Genomic DNA, 21005 nt, shown 5'->3' on the forward strand with positions numbered 1-21005 from the left:
TCTCTCAGGGATATCTGTATACTGACCAATGCCTCTCAGTCCCTCTCTCTCAGAGGGATATTTGTACACTGACCGCTGTCTCTCAGTCCCTCTCTCTCAGAGATATCTATACACCGACCAGTGTCTTTCAGTCCCTCTCTCTCAGGGATATCTGTACACAAACCGGTGTCTCTCAGTCCCTCTCTCTCAGGGATATCTGAACACTGACTGGTGTCTCTCAGTCCCTCTCTCTCAGGGGGATATCTGTACACTGACTGGTGTCTCTCAGTCCCTATCTCTCAGGGATATCTGTACACTGACCGCTGTCTTTCAGTCCCTCTCTCTCAGGGGATATCTGTACACTGACCGCTGTCTTTCAGTCCCTCTCTCTCAGGGGGATATCTGTACACAGACCGGTGTCTCTCAGCCCCCTCTCTCTCAGAGATATCTATACACCGACCCGTGTCTCTCAGTCCCTCTCTCTCAGGGATATCTGTACACTGACCGGTGTCTCTCAGTCCCTCTCTCTCAGGGGATATCTTTACACTGACTGGTGTCTCTCCGTCCCTCTCTCTCAGCGATATCTGTATACTGACATCTGTCTCTCAGTCCCCCTCTCTCAGGGGGATATCTGCACACTGATCGGTGTCTGTCAGTCCCACTCTCTCAGGGGGATATCTGTAGACTGACTGGTGTCTCTCAGTCCCTCTCTCTCTCAGGGATATCTGTACACTGACCGGTGTCTCTCAGTCCCTCTCTCTGAGGGATATCTGTACACTGACCAATGCCTCTCAGTCCCTCTCTCTCAGGGGGATATCTGTGCACTGACCACTGTCTCTCAGTCCCTCTCTCTCAGGGATATATCTGTACACTGACTGTTGTCTGTCAGTCCCACTCTCTCAGGGGGATATCTGTAAACCGACTGGTGACTCTCAGTCCCTCTGTCTCTCAGGGATATCTGTACACTGACCGGTGTCTCTCAGTCCCTCTCTCTCAGGGGGATATCTGTACACTGACCAATGCCTCTCCGTCCCTCTCTCTCAGGGGGATATCTTTGCAGCGACCGCTGTCTCTGAGTCTCTCTCAGGGATATATCTGTACACTAACTGGTGTCTCTCCGTCCCTCTCTCTCAGGAAGATATCTGTGCACTGACCACTGTCTCTCAGTCCCTCTCTCTCAGGGATATATCTGTACACTGACTGGTGTCTGTCAGTCCCACTCTCTCAGGGGGATATCTGTAAACCGACTGCTGTCTCTCAGTCCCTCTGTCTCTCAGGGATATCTGTACACTGACTGGTGTCTCTCAGTCCCTCTCTCTCAGGGATATCTGAACACTGACTGGTGTCACTCAGTCCCTCTCTCTCAGCGGGATATCTGTACACTGACTGGTGTCTCTCAGTCCCTATCTCTCAGGGATATCTGTACACAGACCTGTGTCTCTCAGTCCCTCTCTCTCAGGGGATATCTGTACACTGACCGCTGTCTTTCAGTCCCTCTCTCTCAGGGGGATATCTGTACACTGACCGGTGTCTCTCAGCCCCTCTCTCTCAGGGGTATATCTGTACACTGACTGGTGTCTCTCAGTCCCACTCCCTCAGGGATATCTGAACACTGACTTGTGTCTCTCAGTCCCTCTCTCTCAGGGGGACATCTGTACACTGACTGCTGTCTCTCAGTCCCTCTTTCTCAGGGATATCTGTACACTGACCTGTGTCTCTCAGTCCCTTTCTCTCAGGGATATCTGTACACTGACTGGTGTCTCTCAGTCCCTCTCTCTCAGGGGATATCTGTACACTGACCGGTGTCTCTCAGTCCCTCTGTCTCTCAGGGATATCTGTACACTGACCGGTGTCTCTCTGTCCCTCTGTCTCTCAGGGATATCGGTACACTGACTGGTGTCTCTCAGTCCCTCTCTCTCAGGGGATATCTGTACACTGACCGGTGTCTCTCAGTCCCTCTGTCTCTCAGGGATATCTGTACACTGACCGGTGTCTCTCAGTCCCACTCTCTCAGGGATATCTGAACACTGACTTGTGTCTCTTAGTCCCTCTCTCTCAGCGGGATATCTGTACACTGACTTGTGTCTCTCAGTCCCTCTCTCTCAGGTATATCTGTAGACTGACCGGTGTCTCTCGGACCCTTTCTCTCAAGGGGATATCTGTACACTGACTGCAGTCTCTCAGTCCCTCTCTCTCAGGGGGACATCTGTACACTGACTGCTGTCTCTCAGTCCCTCTTTCTCAGGGATATCTGTACACTGACCTGTGTCTCTCAGTCCCTCTCTCTCAGGGATATCTGTACACTGACTGGTGTCTCTCAGTCCCTCTCTCTCAGGGGATATCTGTACACCGACCGCTGTCTTTCAATCCCTCTCTCTCAGGGGGATATCTGTACACTGACCGCTGTCTCTCAGTCCCTCTCTCTCAGAGATATCTATACACCGACCAGTGTCTCTCAGTCCCTCTCTCTCAGGGATATCTGAACACTGACTGGTGTCTCTCAGTCCCTCTCTCTCAGCGGGATATCTGTACACTGACAGGTGTCTCTCAGTCCCTCTCTCTTAGGGGATATCTGTACACTGACCGCTGTCTTTCAGTCCCTCTCTCTCAGGGGGATATCTGCACACTGACCGCTGTCTCTCAGTCCCTCTCTCTCAGGGATATCTGTGCACTGACTGGTGTCTCTCAGTCCCTCTCTCTCAGGGATATCTGAACACTGACTTGTGTCTCTCAGTCCCTCTCTCTCAGGGGGACATCTGTACACAGACTGCTGTCTCTCAGTCCCTCTTTCTCAGGGATATCTGTACACTGACCTGTGTCTCTCAGTCCCTCTCTCCCAGGGATATCTGTTCACTGACTGGTGTCTCTCAGTCCCTCTCTCTCAGGCGATATCTGTACACTGACCGCTGTCTTTCAGTCCCTCTCTCTCAGGGGGATATCTGTACACTGACCGCTGTCTCTCAGTCCCTCTCTCTCAGAGATATCTATACACCGACCAGTGTCTCTCAGTCCCTCTCTCTCAGGGATATCTGTACACTGACCGGTGTCTCTCAGACCCTCTCTCTCAGGGATATCTATTCACTGACCAGAGTATCTCAGTCCCTCTCTGTTGGGGGGATGTTTGTACACAGACTGGTGTCTGTCAGTCCCTCTCTCTCAGGGATATCTGTATACTGACCAATGCCTCTCAGTCCCTCTCTCTCAGAGGGATATCTGTACACTGACCGCTGTCTCTCAGTCCCTCTCTCTCAGAGATATCTATACACCGACCAGTGTCTCTCAGTCCCTCTCTCTCAGGGATATCTGTACACTAACCGGTGTCTCTCAGTCCCTCTCTTTCAGGGATATCTGAACACTGACTGGTGTCTCTCAGTCACTCTCCTTCAGCGGGATATCTGTATACTGACTGGTGTCTCTCAGTCCCTATCTCTCAGGGATATCTGTACACTGACCTATGTCTCTCAGTCCCTCTCTCTCAGGGGATATCTGTACACTGACCGCTGTCTTTCAGTCCCTCTCTCTCAGGGGGATATCTGTACACTGACCGCTGTCTCTCAGTCCCTCTCTCTCAGGGATATCTGTACACTGACCAATGCCTCTCAGTCCCTCTCTCTCAGGGATATCTGTACACTAACTGGTGTCTCTCAGTCCCTCTCTCTCAGGGGATATCTGTACACTGACCGCTGTCTTTCAGTCCCTCTCTCTCAGGGGGATATCTGTACACTGACCGCTGTCTCTCAGTCCCTCCCTCTCAGAGATATCTATACATCGACCAGTGTCTCTCAGTCCCTCTCTCTCAGGGATATCTGTTCACTGACCGGTGTCTCTCAGTCCCTCTCTCTCAGGGATATCTATTCACTGACCAGAGTATCTCAGTCCCTCTCTGTTGGGGGGATGTTTGTACACTGACTGATGTCTGTCAGTCCCTCTCTCTCAGGGATATCTGTATACTGACCAATGCCTCTCAGTCCCTCTCTCTCAGAGGGATATTTGTACACTGACGGCTGTCTCTCAGTCCCTCTCTCTCAGAGATATCTATACACCGACCAGTGTCTTTCAGTCCCTCTCTCTCAGGGATATCTGTACACTAACCGGTGTCTCTCAGTCCCTCTCTCTCAGGGACATCTGAACACTGACTGGTGTCTCTCAGTCCCTCTCTCTCAGGGGGATATCTGTACACTGACTGGTGTCTCTCAGTCCCTATCTCTCAGGGATATCTGTACACTGACCGCTGTCTTTCAGTCCCTCTCTCTCAGGGGATATCTGTACACTGACCGCTGTCTTTCAGTCCCTCTCTCTCAGGGGGATATCTGTACACAGACCGGTGTCTCTCAGTCCCTCTCTCTCAGAGATATCTATACACCGACCAGTGTCTCTCAGTCCCTCTCTCTCAGGGATATCTGTACACTGACCGGGGTCTCTCAGTCCCTCTCTCTCAGGGGATATCTTTACACTGACTGGTGTCTCTCCGTCCCTCTCTCTCAGCGATATCTGTATACTGACATCTGTCTCTCAGTCCCCCTCTCTCAGGGGGATATCTGCACACTGATCGGTGTCTGTCAGTCCCACTCTCTCAGGGGGATATCTGTAGACTGACTGGTGTCTCTCAGTCCCTCTCTCTCTCAGGGATATCTGTACACTGACCGGTGTCTCTCAGTCCCTCTCTCTGAGGGATATCTGTACACTGACCAATGCCTCTCAGTCCCTCTCTCTCAGGGGGATATCTGTGCACTGACCACTGTCTCTCAGTCCCTCTCTCTCAGGGATATATCTGTACACTGACTGTTGTCTGTCAGTCCCACTCTCTCAGGGGGATATCTGTAAACCGACTGGTGACTCTCAGTCCCTCTGTCTCTCAGGGATATCTGTACACTGACCGGTGTCTCTCAGTCCCTCTCTCTCAGGGGGATATCTGTACACTGACCAATGCCTCTCCGTCCCTCTCTCTCAGGGGGATATCTTTGCAGCGACCGCTGTCTCTGAGTCTCTCTCAGGGATATATCTGTACACAAACTGGTGTCTCTCAGTCCCTCTCTCTCAGGAAGATATCTGTGCACTGACCACTGTCTCTCAGTCCCTCTCTCTCAGGGATATATCTGTACACTGACTGTTGTCTGTCAGTCCCACTCTCTCAGGGGGATATCTGTAAACCGACTGGTGACTCTCAGTCCCTCTGTCTCTCAGGGATATCTGTACACTGACCGGTGTCTCTCAGTCCCTCTCTCTCAGGGGGATATCTGTACACTGACCAATGCCTCTCCGTCCCTCTCTCTCAGGGGGATATCTTTGCAGCGACCGCTGTCTCTGAGTCTCTCTCAGGGATATATCTGTACACTAACTGGTGTCTCTCAGTCCCTCTCTCTCAGGAAGATATCTGTGCACTGACCACTGTCTCTCAGTCCCTCTCTCTCAGGGATATATCTGTACACTGACTGGTGTCTGTCAGTCCCACTCTCTCAGGGGGATATCTGTAAACCGACTGCTGTCTCTCAGTCCCTCTGTCTCTCAGGGATATCTGTACACTGACTGGTGTCTCTCAGTCCCTCTCTCTCAGGGATATCTGAACACTGACTGGTGTCACTCAGTCCCTCTCTCTCAGCGGGATATCTGTACACTGACTGGTGTCTCTCAGTCCCTATCTCTCAGGGATATCTGTACACAGACCTGTGTCTCTCAGTCCCTCTCTCTCAGGGGATATCTGTACACTGACCGCTGTCTTTCAGTCCCTCTCTCTCAGGGGGATATCTGTACACTGACCGGTGTCTCTCAGCCCCTCTCTCTCAGGGGGATATCTGTACACTGATTGGTGTCTCTCAGTCCCACTCCCTCAGGGATATCTGAACACTGACTTGTGTCTCTCAGTCCCTCTCTCTCAGGGGGAGATCTGTACACTGACTGCTGTCTCTCAGTCCCTCTTTCTCAGGGATATCTGTACACTGACCTGTGTCTCTCAGTCCCTTTCTCTCAGGGATATCTGTACACTGACTGGTGTCTCTCAGTCCCTCTCTCTCAGGGGATATCTGTACACTGACCGGTGTCTCTCAGTCCCTCTGTCTCTCAGGGATATCTGTACACTGACCGGTGTCTCTCTGTCCCTCTGTCTCTCAGGGATATCGGTACACTGACTGGTGTCTCTCAGTCCCTCTCTCTCAGGGGATATCTGTACACTGACCGGTGTCTCTCAGTCCCTCTGTCTCTCAGGGATATCTGTACACTGACCGGTGTCTCTCAGTCCCACTCTCTCAGGGATATCTGAACACTGACTTGTGTCTCTCAGTCCCTCTCTCTCAGCGGGATATCTGTACACTGACTTGTGTCTCTCAGTCCCTCTCTCTCAGGTATATCTGTAGACTGACCGGTGTCTCTCGGACCCTCTCTCTCAAGGGGATATCTGTACACTGACTGCAGTCTCTCAGTCCCTCTCTCTCAGGGGGACATCTGTACACTGACTGCTGTCTCTCAGTCCCTCTTTCTCAGGGATATCTGTACACTGACCTGTGTCTCTCAGTCCCTCTCTCTCAGGGATATCTGTACACTGACTGGTGTCTCTCAGTCCCTCTCTCTCAGGGGATATCTGTACACTGACCGCTGTCTTTCAATCCCTCTCTCTCAGGGGGATATCTGTACACTGACCGCTGTCTCTCAGTCCCTCTCTCTCAGAGATATCTATACACCGACCAGTGTCTCTCAGTCCCTCTCTCTCAGGGATATCTGAACACTGACTGGTGTCTCTCAGTCCCTCTCCCTCAGCGGGATATCTGTACACTGACTGGTGTCTCTCAGTCCCTATCTCTCAGGGATATCTGTACACTGACCTGTGTCTCTCAGTCCCTCTCTCTCAGGGGATATCTGTACACTGACCGCTGTCTTTCAGTCCCTCTCTCTCAGGGGGATATCTGCACACTGACCGCTGTCTCTCAGTCCCTCTCTCTCAGGGATATCTGTGCACTGACTGGTGTCTCTCAGTCCCTCTCTCTCAGGGATATCTGAACACTGACTTGTGTCTCTCAGTCCCTCTCTCTCAGGGGGACATCTGTACACAGACTGCTGTCTCTCAGTCCCTCTTTCTCAGGGATATCTGTACACTGACCTGTGTCTCTCAGTCCCTCTCTCCCAGGGATATCTGTTCACTGACTGGTGTCTCTCAGTCCCTCTCTCTCAGGGGATATCTGTACACTGACCGCTGTCTTTCAGTCCCTCTCTCTCAGGGGGATATCTGTACACTGACCGCTGTCTCTCAGTCCCTCTCTCTCAGAGATATCTATACACCGACCAGTGTCTCTCAGTCCCTCTCTCTCAGGGATATCTGTACACTGACCGGTGTCTCTCAGACCCTCTCTCTCAGGGATATCTATTCACTGACCAGAGTATCTCAGTCCCTCTCTGTTGGGGGGATGTTTGTACACAGACTGGTGTCTGTCAGTCCCTCTCTCTCAGGGATATCTGTATACTGACCAATGCCTCTCAGTCCCTCTCTCTCAGAGGGATATCTGTACACTGACCGCTGTCTCTCAGTCCCTCTCTCTCAGAGATATCTATACACCGACCAGTGTCTCTCAGTCCCTCTCTCTCAGGGATATCTGTACACTAACCGGTGTCTCTCAGTCCCTCTCTCTCAGGGATATCTGAACACTGACTGGTGTCTCTCAGTCACTCTCCTTCAGCGGGATATCTGTACACTGACTGGTGTCTCTCAGTCCCTATCTCTCAGGGATATCTGTACACTGACCTGTGTCTCTCAGTCCCTCTCTCTCAGGGGATATCTGTACACTGACCGCTGTCTTTCAGTCCCTCTCTCTCAGGGGGATATCTGTACACTGACCGCTGTCTCTCAGTCCCTCTCTCTCAGGGATATCTGTACACTGACCAATGCCTCTCAGTCCCTCTCTCTCAGGGATATCTGTACACTAACTGGTGTCTCTCAGTCCCTCTCTCTCAGGGGATATCTGTACACTGACCGCTGTCTTTCAGTCCCTCTCTCTCAGGGGGATATCTGTACACTGACCGCTGTCTCTCAGTCCCTCCCTCTCAGAGATATCTATACATCGACCAGTGTCTCTCAGTCCCTCTCTCTCAGGGATATCTGTTCACTGACCGGTGTCTCTCAGTCCCTCTCTCTCAGGGATATCTATTCACTGACCAGAGTATCTCAGTCCCTCTCTGTTGGGGGGATGTTTGTACACTGACTGATGTCTGTCAGTCCCTCTCTCTCAGGGATATCTGTATACTGACCAATGCCTCTCAGTCCCTCTCTCTCAGAGGGATATTTGTACACTGACCGCTGTCTCTCAGTCCCTCTCTCTCAGAGATATCTATACACCGACCAGTGTCTTTCAGTCCCTCTCTCTCAGGGATATCTGTACACTAACCGGTGTCTCTCAGTCCCTCTCTCTCAGGGACATCTGAACACTGACTGGTGTCTCTCAGTCCCTCTCTCTCAGGGGGATATCTGTACACTGACTGGTGTCTCTCAGTCCCTATCTCTCAGGGATATCTGTACACTGACCGCTGTCTTTCAGTCCCTCTCTCTCAGGGGATATCTGTACACTGACCGCTGTCTTTCAGTCCCTCTCTCTCAGGGATATCTGTACACAGACCGGTGTCTCTCAGTCCCTCTCTCTCAGAGATATCTATACACCGACCAGTGTCTCTCAGTCCCTCTCTCTCAGGGATATCTGTACACTGACCGGTGTCTCTCAGTCCCTCTCTCTCAGGGGATATCTTTACACTGACTGGTGTCTCTCCGTCCCTCTCTCTCAGCGATATCTGTATACTGACATCTGTCTCTCAGTCCCCCTCTCTCAGGGGGATATCTGCACACTGATCGGTGTCTGTCAGTCCCACTCTCTCAGGGGGATATCTGTAGACTGACTGGTGTCTCTCAGTCCCTCTCTCTCTCAGGGATATCTGTACACTGACCGGTGTCTCTCAGTCCCTCTCTCTGAGGGATATCTGTACACTGACCAATGCCTCTCAGTCCCTCTCTCTCAGGGGGATATCTGTGCACTGACCACTGTCTCTCAGTCCCTCTCTCTCAGGGATATATCTGTACACTGACTGTTGTCTGTCAGTCCCACTCTCTCAGGGGGATATCTGTAAACCGACTGGTGACTCTCAGTCCCTCTGTCTCTCAGGGATATCTGTACACTGACCGGTGTCTCTCAGTCCCTCTCTCTCAGGGGGATATCTGTACACTGACCAATGCCTCTCCGTCCCTCTCTCTCAGGGGGATATCTTTGCAGCGACCGCTGTCTCTGAGTCTCTCTCAGGGATATATCTGTACACTAACTAGTGTCTCTCAATCCCTCTCTCTCAGGAAGATATCTGTGCACTGACCACTGTCTCTCAGTCCCTCTCTCTCAGGGATATATCTGTACACTGACTGGTGTCTGTCAGTCCCACTCTCTCAGGGGGATATCTGTAAACCGACTGCTGTCTCTCAGTCCCTCTGTCTCTCAGGGATATCTGTACACTGACTGGTGTCTCTCAGTCCCTCTCTCTCAGGGATATCTGAACACTGACTGGGGTCACTCAGTCCCTCTCTCTCAGCGGGATATCTGTACACTGACTGGTGTCTCTCAGTCCCTATCTCTCAGGGATATCTGTACACAGACCTGTGTCTCTCAGTCCCTCTCTCTCAGGGGATATCTGTACACTGACCGCTGTCTTTCAGTCCCTCTCTCTCAGGGGGATGTCTGTACACTGACCGGTGTCTCTCAGCCCCTCTCTCTCAGGGGGATATCTGTACACTGACTGGTGTCTCTCAGTCCCACTCCCTCAGGGATATCTGAACACTGACTTGTGTCTCTCAGTCCCTCTCTCTCTGGGGGACATCTGTACACTGACTGCTGTCTCTCAGTCCCTCATTCTCAGGGATATCTGTACACTGACCTGTGTCTCTCAGTCCCTTTCTCTCAGGGATATCTGTACACTGACTGGTGTCTCTCAGTCCCTCTCTCTCAGGGGATATCTGTACACTGACCGGTGTCTCTCAGTCCCTCTGTCTCTCAGGGATATCTGTACACTGACCGGTGTCTCTCTGTCCCTCTGTCTCTCAGGGATATCGGTACACTGACTGGTGTCTCTCAGTCCCTCTCTCTCAGGGGATATCTGTACACTGACCGGTGTCTCTCAGTCCCTCTGTCTCTCAGGGATATCTGTACACTGACCGGTGTCTCTCAGTCCCACTCTCTCAGGGATATCTGAACACTGACTTGTGTCTCTCAGTCCCTCTCTCTCAGCGGGATATCTGTACACTGACTTGTGTCTCTCAGTCCCTCTCTCTCAGGTATATCTGTAGACTGACCGGTGTCTCTCGGACCCTCTCTCTCAAGGGGATATCTGTACACTGACTGCAGTCTCTCAGTCCCTCTCTCTCAGGGGGACATCTGTACACTGACTGCTGTCTCTCAGTCCCTCTTTCTCAGGGATATCTGTACACTGACCTGTGTCTCTCAGTCCCTCTCTCTCAGGGATATCTGTACACTGACTGGTGTCTCTCAGTCCCTCTCTCTCAGGGGATATCTGTACACAGACCGCTGTCTATCAATCCCTCTCTCTCAGGGGGATATCTGTACACTGACCGCTGTCTCTCAGTCCCTCTCTCTCAGAGATATCTATACACCGACCAGTGTCTCTCAGTCCCTCTCTCTCAGGGATATCTGAACACTGACTGGTGTCTCTCAGTCCCTCTCTCTCAGCGGGATATCTGTACACTGACTGGTGTCTCTCAGTCCCTATCTCTCAGGGATATCTGTACACTGACCTGTGTCTCTCAGTCCCTCTCTCTCAGGGGATATCTGTACACTGACCGCTGTCTTTCAGTCCCTCTCTCTCAGGGGGATATCTGCACACTGACCGCTGTCTCTCAGTCCCTCTCTCTCAGGGATATCTGTGCACTGACTGGTGTCTCTCAGTCCCTCTCTCTCAGGGATATCTGAACACTGACTTGTGTCTCTCAGTCCCTCTCTCTCAGGGGGACATCTGTACACAGACTGCTGTCTCTCACTCCCTCTTTCTCAGGGATATCTGTACACTGACCTGTGTCTCTCAGTCCCTCTCTCCCAGGGATATCTGTTCACTGACTGGTGTCTCTCAGTCCCTCTATCTCAGGGGATATCTGTACACTGACCGCTGTCTTTCAGTCCCTCTCTCTCAGGGGGATATCTGTACACTGACCGCTGTCTCTCAGTCCCTCTCTCTCAGAGATATCTATACACCGACCAGTGTCTCTCAGTCCCTCTCTCTCAGGGATATCTGTACACTGACCGGTGTCTCTCAGACCCTCTCTCTCAGGGATATCTATTCACTGACCAGAGTATCTCAGTCCCTCTCTGTTGGGGGGATGTTTGTACACAGACTGGTGTCTGTCAGTCCCTCTCTCTCAGGGATATCTGTATACTGACCAATGAATCTCAGTCCCTCTCTCTCAGAGGGATATCTGTACACTGACCGCTGTCTTTCAGTCCCTCTCTCTCAGGGGGATATCTGCACACTGACCGCTGTCTCTCAGTCCCTCTCTCTCAGGGATATCTGTGCACTGACTGGTGTCTCTCAGTCCCTCTCTCTCAGAGATATCTATACACCGACCAGTGTCTCTCAGTCCCTCTCTCTCAGGGATATCTGTACACTAACCGGTGTCTCTCAGTCCCTCTCTCTCAGGGATATCTGAACACTGACTGGTGTCTCTCAGTCACTCTCCTTCAGCGGGATATCTGTACACTGACTGGTGTCTCTCAGTCCCTATCTCTCAGGGATATCTGTACACTGACCTGTGTCTCTCAGTCCCTCTCTCTCAGGGGATATCTGTACACTGACCGCTGTCTTTCAGTCCCTCTCTCTCAGGGGGATATCTGTACACTGACCGCTGTCTCTCAGACCCTCTCTCTCAGGGATATCTGTGCACTGACTGGTGTCTCTCAGTCCCTCTCTCTCAGGGATATCTGTGCACCGACTCTTTTCTCTCAGTCCCTCTCTCTCAGGGGATATCTGTACACAGACCGCTGTCTTTCAGTCCCTCTCTCTCAGGGGGATATCTGTACACTAACCAGTGTCTCTCAGTCCCTCTTTCTCAGGGGGATATCTGTACACTGACTGGTGTCTCTCAGTCCCACTCTCTCAGGGATATCTGAACACTGACTTGTGTCTCTCAGTCCCTCTCTCTCAGGGGGACATCTGTACACTGACTGCTGTGTCTCAGTCCCTCTTTCTCAGGGATATCTGCACACTGACCTGTGTCTCTCAGTCCCTCTCTCTCAGGGATATCTGTACACTGACTGGTGTCTCTCATTCCCTCTCTCTCAGGGGATATCTGTACACTGACCTCTGTCTTTCAGACCCTCTCTCTCAGGGGGATATCTGTACACTGACCGGTGTCTCTCAGTCCCTCTCTCTCAGGGATATCTGTATAGTGACCAATGCCTCTAAGTTCCACTCTCTCAGAGGGATATCTGTACACTGACCGCTGTCTCTCAGTCCCTCTCTCTCAGGGATATATGTACACTGACCGCTGTCTCTCAGGCCCTCTCTCTCAGGTATATCTGTACACTCAATGGTGTCTTTCAGTCCGTCTCTCTCAGGGATATCTGTACACTGACCATGTCCCTCAGTCACTCTCTCTCAGGGATATCTGTACACTGACTGCTTTCTCTCAGTCCCTCTCTCTCAGCGATATCTGTATACTGACTGATGTCTCTCAGTCCCTCTCTCTCAGTGAGATATCTGTACAGCGACCAATGCCTCTTAGTCCCTCTCTCTCAGGGGGATATCTTTTGCAGTGACCGTTGACTCTCAGACTCTCTCAGGGATATATCTGTACACTGACTGGTGTCTCTTAGTCCTTCTCTCTCAGGGGGATATCTGTACACTGACCGGTCTGTCAGTCCCACTCTCTCAGGGGGATATCTGTACACTGACTGGTGTCTCTCAGTCCCTCTCTCTCTCAGGGATATCTGTACACTGACCGGTGTCTCTCAGTCCCTCTCTCTGAGGGATATCTGTACACTGACCAATGCCTCTCAGTTCCTCTCTCTCAGGGGTATATCTGTGCACTGACCACTGTCTCTCAGTCCCTCTCTCTCAGGGATATATCTGTACACTGACTGATGTCTGTCAGTCCCACTCTCTCAGGGACATATGTACACTGACCGCTGTCTCTCAGTCCCTCTCTCTCAGGGATATCTGTGCACTGCCTGGTGTCTCTCAGTCCCTCTCTCTCAGGGATATCTGTGCACCGACTCTTTTCTCTCAGTCCCTCTCTCTCAGGGGATATCTGTACACAGACCGCTGTCTTTCAGTCCCACTCTCTCAGGGATATCTGAACACTGACTTGTGTCTCTCAGTCCCTCTCTCTCAGGGGGACATCTGATCACTGACTGCTGTCTCTCAGTCCCTCTTTCTCAGGGATATCTGTACACTGACCTGTGTCTCTCAGTCCCTCTCTCTCAGGGATATCTGTACACTGACTGGTGTCTCTCAGTCCCTCTCTCTCAGGGGATATCTGTACACTGACCTCTGTCTTTCAGTCCCTCTCTCTCAGGGGGATATCTGTACACTGACCGGTGTCTCTCAGTCCCTCTCTCTCAAAGACATCTATACACCGACCAGTGTCTCTCAGTCCCTCTCTCTCAGGGATATCTGTATACTGACCGGTGTCTCTCAGTCCCTCTCTCTCAGGGATATCTATTCACTGACCAGAGTATCTCAGTCCCTCTCTGTTGGGGGGATGTTTGTACACTGACTGGTGTCTGTCAGTCCCTCTCTCTCAGGGATATCTGTATACTGACCAATGCCTCTAAGTTCCACTCTCTCAGAGGGATATCTGTACACTGACCGCTGTCTATCAGTCCCTCTCTCTCAGGGATATATGTACACTGACCGCTGTCTCTCAGGCCCTCTCTCTCAGGGATATCTGAACACTCAATGGTGTCTTTCAGTCCGTCTCTCTCAGGGATATCTGTACACTGACCATGTCCCTCAGTCACTCTCTCTCAGGGATATCTGTACACTGACCGGATTCTCTCAGTCCCTCTCTCTCAGCGATATCTGTATACTGACTGATGTCTCTCAGTCCCTCTCTCTCAGTGAGATATCTGTACAGTGACCAATGCCTCTCAGTCCCTCTCTCTCAGGGGGATATCTTTTGCAGTGACCGTTGTCTCCAGTCTCTCTCAGGGATATATCTGTACACTGTCTGGTGTCTCTCAGTCCTTCTCTCTCAGGGGGATATCTGTACACTGACCGGTGTCTGTCAGTCCCACTCTCTCAGGGGGATATCTGTAAACTGACTGGTGTCTCTCAGTCCCTCTCTCTGAGGGATATCTGTACAGTGACCAATGCCTCTCAGTTCCTCTCTCTCAGGGGTATATCTGTGCACAGACCACTGTCTCTCAGTCCCTCTCTCTCAGGGATATATCTGTACACTGACTGGTGTCTGTCAGTCCCACTCTCTCAGGGATATATGTACACTGACCGCTGTCTCTCAGTCCCTCTTTCTCAGAGGGATATCTGTACGCTGACCAATGCCACTCAGTCCTGCTCTCTCAGGGATATCTGTACACTGACCGGTGTCTTTCAGGCCCTCTCTCTCAGGGATATCTGTACACTGAATGGTGTCTTTCAGTCGGTCTCTCTCTGGGATATCTGTACACTGACCATGGCCCTCAGTCACTCTCTCTCAGGGATATCTGTACACTGACCGGTGTCTCTCAGTCCCTCTCTCTCAGCGATATCTGTATACTGACTGGTGTCTCTCAGTCCCTCTCTCTCAGCGGGATATCTGTACACTGACTGGTGTCTCTCAGTCCCTATCTCTCAGGGATATCTGTACACTGACCTGTGTCTCTCAGTCCCTCTCTCTCAGGGGATATCTGTACACTGACCGCTGTCTTTCAGTCCCTCTCTCTCAGGGGGATATCTGCACACTGACCGCTGTCTCTCAGTCCCTCTCTCTCAGGGATATCTGTGCACTGACTGGTGTCTCTCAGTCCCTCTCTCTCAGGGATATCTGAACACTGACTTGTGTCTCTCAGTCCCTCTCTCTCAGGGGGACATCTGTACACAGACTGCTGTCTCTCACTCCCTCTTTCTCAGGGATATCTGTACACTGACCTGTGTCTCTCAGTCCCTCTCTCCCAGGGATATCTGTTCACTGACTGGTGTCTCTCAGTCCCTCTCTCTCAGGGGATATCTGTACACTGACCGCTGTCTTTCAGTCCCTCTCTCTCAGGGGGATATCTGTACACTGACCGCTGTCTCTCAGTCCTTCTCTCTCAGAGATATCTATACACCGACCAGTGTCTCTCAGTCCCTCTCTCTCAGGGATATCTGTACACTGACCGGTGTCTCTCAGACCCTCTCTCTCAGGGATATCTATTCACTGACCAGAGTATCTCAGTCCCTCTCTGTTGGGGGGATGTTTGTACACAGACTGGTGTCTGTCAGTCCCTCTCTCTCAGGGATATCTGTATACTGACCAATGAATCTCAGTCCCTCTCTCTCAGAGGGATATCTGTACACTGACCGCTGTCTTTCAGTCCCTCTCTCTCAGGGGGATATCTGCACACTGACCGCTGTCTCTCAGTCCCTCTCTCTCAGGGATATCTGTGCACTGACTGGTGTCTCTCAGTCCCTCTCTCTCAGAGATATCTATACACCGACCAGTGTCTCTCAGTCCCTCTCTCTCAGGGATATCTGTACACTAACCGGTGTCTCTCAGTCCCTCTCTCTCAGGGATATCTGAACACTGACTGGTGTCTCTCAGTCACTCTCCTTCAGCGGGATATCTGTACACTGACTGGTGTCTCTCAGTCCCTATCTCTCAGGGATATCTGTACACTGACCTGTGTCTCTCAGTCCCTCTCTCTCAGGGGATATCTGTACACTGACCGCTGTCTTTCAGTCCCTCTCTCTCAGGGGGATATCTGTACACTGACCGCTGTCTCTCAGACCCTCTCTCTCAGGGATATCTGTGCACTGACTGGTGTCTCTCAGTCCCTCTCTCTCAGGGATATCTGTGCACCGACTCTTTTCTCTCAGTCCCTCTCTCTCAGGGGATATCTGTACACAGACCGCTGTCTTTCAGTCCCTCTCTCTCAGGGGGATATCTGTACACTAACCAGTGTCTCTCAGTCCCTCTTTCTCAGGGGGATATCTGTACACTGACTGGTGTCTCTCAGTCCCACTCTCTCAGGGATATCTGAACACTGACTTGTGTCTCTCAGTCCCTCTCTCTCAGGGGGACATCTGTACACTGACTGCTGTGTCTCAGTCCCTCTTTCTCAGGGATATCTGCACACTAAGCTGTGTCTCTCAGTCCCTCTCTCTCAGGGATATCTGTACACTGACTGGTGTCTCTCATTCCCTCTCTCTCAGGGGATATCTGTACACTGACCTCTGTCTTTCAGACCCTCTCTCTCAGGGGGATATCTGTACACTGACCGGTGTCTCTCAGTCCCTCTCTCTCAGGGATATCTGTATAGTGACCAATGCCTCTAAGTTCCACTCTCTCAGAGGGATATCTGTACACTGACCGCTGTCTCTCAGTCCCTCTCTCTCAGGGATATATGTACACTGACCGCTGTCTCTCAGGCCCTCTCTCTCAGGTATATCTGTACACTCAATGGTGTCTTTCAGTCCGTCTCTCTCAGGGATATCTGTACACTGACCATGTCCCTCAGTCACTCTCTCTCAGGGATATCTGTACACTGACTGCTTTCTCTCAGTCCCTCTCTCTCAGCGATATCTGTATACTGACTGATGTCTCTCAGTCCCTCTCTCTCAGTGAGATATCTGTACAGCGACCAATGCCTCTTAGTCCCTCTCTCTCAGGGGGATATCTTTTGCAGTGACCGTTGACTCTCAGACTCTCTCAGGGATATATCTGTACACTGACTGGTGTCTCTTAGTCCTTCTCTCTCAGGGGGATATCTGTACACTGACCGGTCTGTCAGTCCCACTCTCTCAGGGGGATATCTGTACACTGACTGGTGTCTCTCAGTCCCTCTCTCTCTCAGGGATATCTGTACACTGACCGGTGTCTCTCAGTCCCTCTCTCTGAGGGATATCTGTACACTGACCAATGCCTCTCAGTTCCTCTCTCTCAGGGGTATATCTGTGCACTGACCACTGTCTCTCAGTCCCTCTCTCTCAGGGATATATCTGTACACTGACTGATGTCTGTCAGTCCCACTCTCTCAGGGACATATGTACACTGACCGCTGTCTCTCAGTCCCTCTCTCTCAGGGATATCTGTGCACTGCCTGGTGTCTCTCAGTCCCTCTCTCTCAGGGATATCTGTGCACCGACTCTTTTCTCTCAGTCCCTCTCTCTCAGGGGATATCTGTACACAGACCGCTGTCTTTCAGTCCCTCTCTCTCAGGGGGATAACTGTACACTAACCCGTGTCTCTCAGTCCCTCTCTCTCAGGGGGATATCTGTACACTGACTGGTGTCTCTCAGTCCCACTCTCTCAGGGATATCTGAACACTGACTTGTGTCTCTCAGTCCCTCTCTCTCAGGGGGACATCTGATCACTGACTGCTGTCTCTCAGTCCCTCTTTCTCAGGGATATCTGTACACTGACCTGTGTCTCTCAGTCCCTCTCTCTCAGGGATATCTGTACACTGACTGGTGTCTCTCAGTCCCTCTCTCTCAGGGGATATCTGTACACTGACCTCTGTCTTTCAGTCCCTCTCTCTCAGGGGGATATCTGTACACTGACCGGTGTCTCTCAGTCCCTCTCTCTCAAAGACATCTATACACCGACCAGTGTCTCTCAGTCCCTCTCTCTCAGGGATATCTGTATACTGACCGGTGTCTCTCAGTCCCTCTCTCTCAGGGATATCTATTCACTGACCAGAGTATCTCAGTCCCTCTCTGTTGGGGGGATGTTTGTACACTGACTGGTGTCTGTCAGTCCCTCTCTCTCAGGGATATCTGTATACTGACCAATGCCTCTAAGTTCCACTCTCTCAGAGGGATATCTGTACACTGACCGCTGTCTATCAGTCCCTCTCTCTCAGGGATATATGTACACTGACCGCTGTCTCTCAGGCCCTCTCTCTCAGGGATATCTGAACACTCAATGGTGTCTTTCAGTCCGTCTCTCTCAGGGATATCTGTACACTGACCATGTCCCTCAGTCACTCTCTCTCAGGGATATCTGTACACTGACCGGATTCTCTCAGTCCCTCTCTCTCAGCGATATCTGTATACTGACTGATGTCTCTCAGTCCCTCTCTCTCAGTGAGATATCTGTACAGTGACCAATGCCTCTCAGTCCCTCTCTCTCAGGGGGATATCTTTTGCAGTGACCGTTGTCTCCAGTCTCTCTCAGGGATATATCTGTACACTGTCTGGTGTCTCTCAGTCCTTCTCTCTCAGGGGGATATCTGTACACTGACCGGTGTCTGTCAGTCCCACTCTCTCAGGGGGATATCTGTAAACTGACTGGTGTCTCTCAGTCCCTCTCTCTGAGGGATATCTGTACAGTGACCAATGCCTCTCAGTTCCTCTCTCTCAGGGGTATATCTGTGCACAGACCACTGTCTCTCAGTCCCTCTCTCTCAGGGATATATCTGTACACTGACTGGTGTCTGTCAGTCCCACTCTCTCAGGGATATATGTACACTGACCGCTGTCTCTCAGTCCCTCTTTCTCAGAGGGATATCTGTACGCTGACCAATGCCACTCAGTCCTGCTCTCTCAGGGATATCTGTACACTGACCGGTGTCTTTCAGGCCCTCTCTCTCAGGGATATCTGTACACTGAATGGTGTCTTTCAGTCGGTCTCTCTCTGGGATATCTGTACACTGACCATGGCCCTCAGTCACTCTCTCTCAGGGATATCTGTACACTGACCGGTGTCTCTCAGTCCCTCTCTCTCAGCGATATCTGTATACTGACTGATGTCTCTCAGTCCCTCTCTCTCAGTGAGATATCTGTACACTGACCAATGCCTCTCAGTCCCTCTCTCTCAGGGGGATATCTTTTGCAGTGACCAATGTCTCTCAGTCTCTCTCAGGGATATATCTGTACACTGACTGGTGTCTCTCAGTCCCTTTCTCTCAGGGGGATATCTGTACACTGACCGGTGTCTGTCAGTCCCACTCTCTCAGGGGGATATCTGTACACTGACTGGTGTCTCTCAGTCCCTCTCTCTCTCAGGGATATCTGTACACTGACCGGTGTCTCTCAGTCCCTCTCTCTGAGGGATATCTGTACACTGACCAATGCCTCTCAGTCCCTCTCTCTCAGGAGGATATCTGTGCACTGACCACTGTCTCTCAGTCCCTCTCTCTCAGGGGCATATCTGTACACTGACTGGTGTCTCTCAGTCCCACTCTCTCAGGGATATCTGAACACTGACTTGTGTCTCTCAGTCCCTCTCTCTCAGGGATATCTGAACACTGACTGGTGTCTCTCAGTCCCTCTCTCTCAGGGTATATCTGTACACTGACTGGTGTCTCTGAGTCACACTCTCTCAGGGATATCCGATCACAGACTTGTGTCTCTCAGTCCCTCTTTCTCAGGGATATCTGTACACTGACCTGTGTCTCTCAGTCCCTCTCTCTCAGGGATATCTGTACACTGACTGGTGTCTCTCAGTCCCTCTCTCTCAGGGGATATCTGTACACTGACCTCTGTCTTTCAGTCCCTCTCTCTCAGGGGGATATCAGTACACTGACCGCTGTCTCTCAGTCCCTCTCTCTCAGGGATATCTATACACCGACCAGTGTCTCTCAGTCCCTCTCTCTCAGGGATATCTGTACACTGACCAGTGTCTCTCAGTCCCTCTCTCTCAGGGATATCTATTCACTGACCAGAGTATCTCAGTCCCTCTCTGTTGGGGGGATCTTTGTACACTGACTGGTGTCTGTCAGTCCCTCTCTCTCAGGGATATCTGTATACTGACCAATGCCTCTCAGTCCCTCTCTCTCAGCGCGATATCTGTACACTGACCGCTGTCTCTCAGTCCCTCTCTCTCAGAGATATCTATACACCGAACAGTGTCTCTCAGTACCTCTCTCTCAGGGATATCTGTACACTAACCGGTGTCTCTCAGTCCCTCTCTTTCAGAGATATCTGAACACTGACTGGTGTCTCTCAGTCCCTCTCTCTCAGCGGGATATCTGTACACTGACTGGTGTCTCTCGGTCCCTATCTCTCAGGGATATCTGTACACTGACCTGTGTCTCTCAGTCCCTCTCTCAGGGGATATCTGTACACTGACCGCTGTCTTTCAGTCCCTCTCTCTCAGGGGGATATCTGTACACTGACCGCTGTCTCTCAGTCCCTCTCTCTCAGGGATATCTGTGCACTTACTGGTGTCTCTCAGTCCCTCTCTCTCAGGGATATCTGTGCACCGACTCTTTTCTCTCAGTCCCTCTCTCTCAGGGGATATCTGTACACTGACCGCTGTCTTTCAGTCCCTCTCTCTCAGGGGGATATCTGTACACTAACCAGTGTCTCTCAGTCCCTCTCTCTCAGGGGGATATCTGTACACTGACTGGTGTCTCTCACTCCCACTCTCTCAGAGATATCTGAACACTGACTTGTCTCTCTCAGTCCCTCTCTCTCAGGGGGACATCTGTACACTGACTGCTGTCTCTCAGTCCCTCTTTCTCAGGGATATCTGTACACTGACCTGTGTCTCTCAGTCCCTCTCTCTCAGGGATATCTGTACACTGACTGGTGTCTCTCAGTCCCTCTCTCTCAGGGGATATCTGTACACTGACCTCTGTCTTTCAGTCCCTCTCTCTCAGGGGGATATCTGTACACTGACCGGTGTCTCTCAGTCCCTCTCTCTCAAAGATATCTCTGCACCAACCAATGTCTCTCAGTCCCTCTCTCTCAGGGAGATCTGTACACTGACCGGTGTCTCTCAGTCCCTCTCTCTCAGGGATATCTATTCACTGACCAGAGTATCTCAGTCCCTCTCTGTTGGGGGGATGTTTGTACACTGACTGGTGTCTGTCAGTCCCTATCTCTCAGGGATATCTGTATACTGACCAATGCCTCTAAGTTCC

The sequence above is a fragment of the Mobula hypostoma genome, chromosome 5 (genome assembly GCF_963921235.1).
Source record: "Mobula hypostoma chromosome 5, sMobHyp1.1, whole genome shotgun sequence".
Lineage (NCBI taxonomy): Eukaryota > Metazoa > Chordata > Chondrichthyes > Myliobatiformes > Myliobatidae > Mobula > Mobula hypostoma.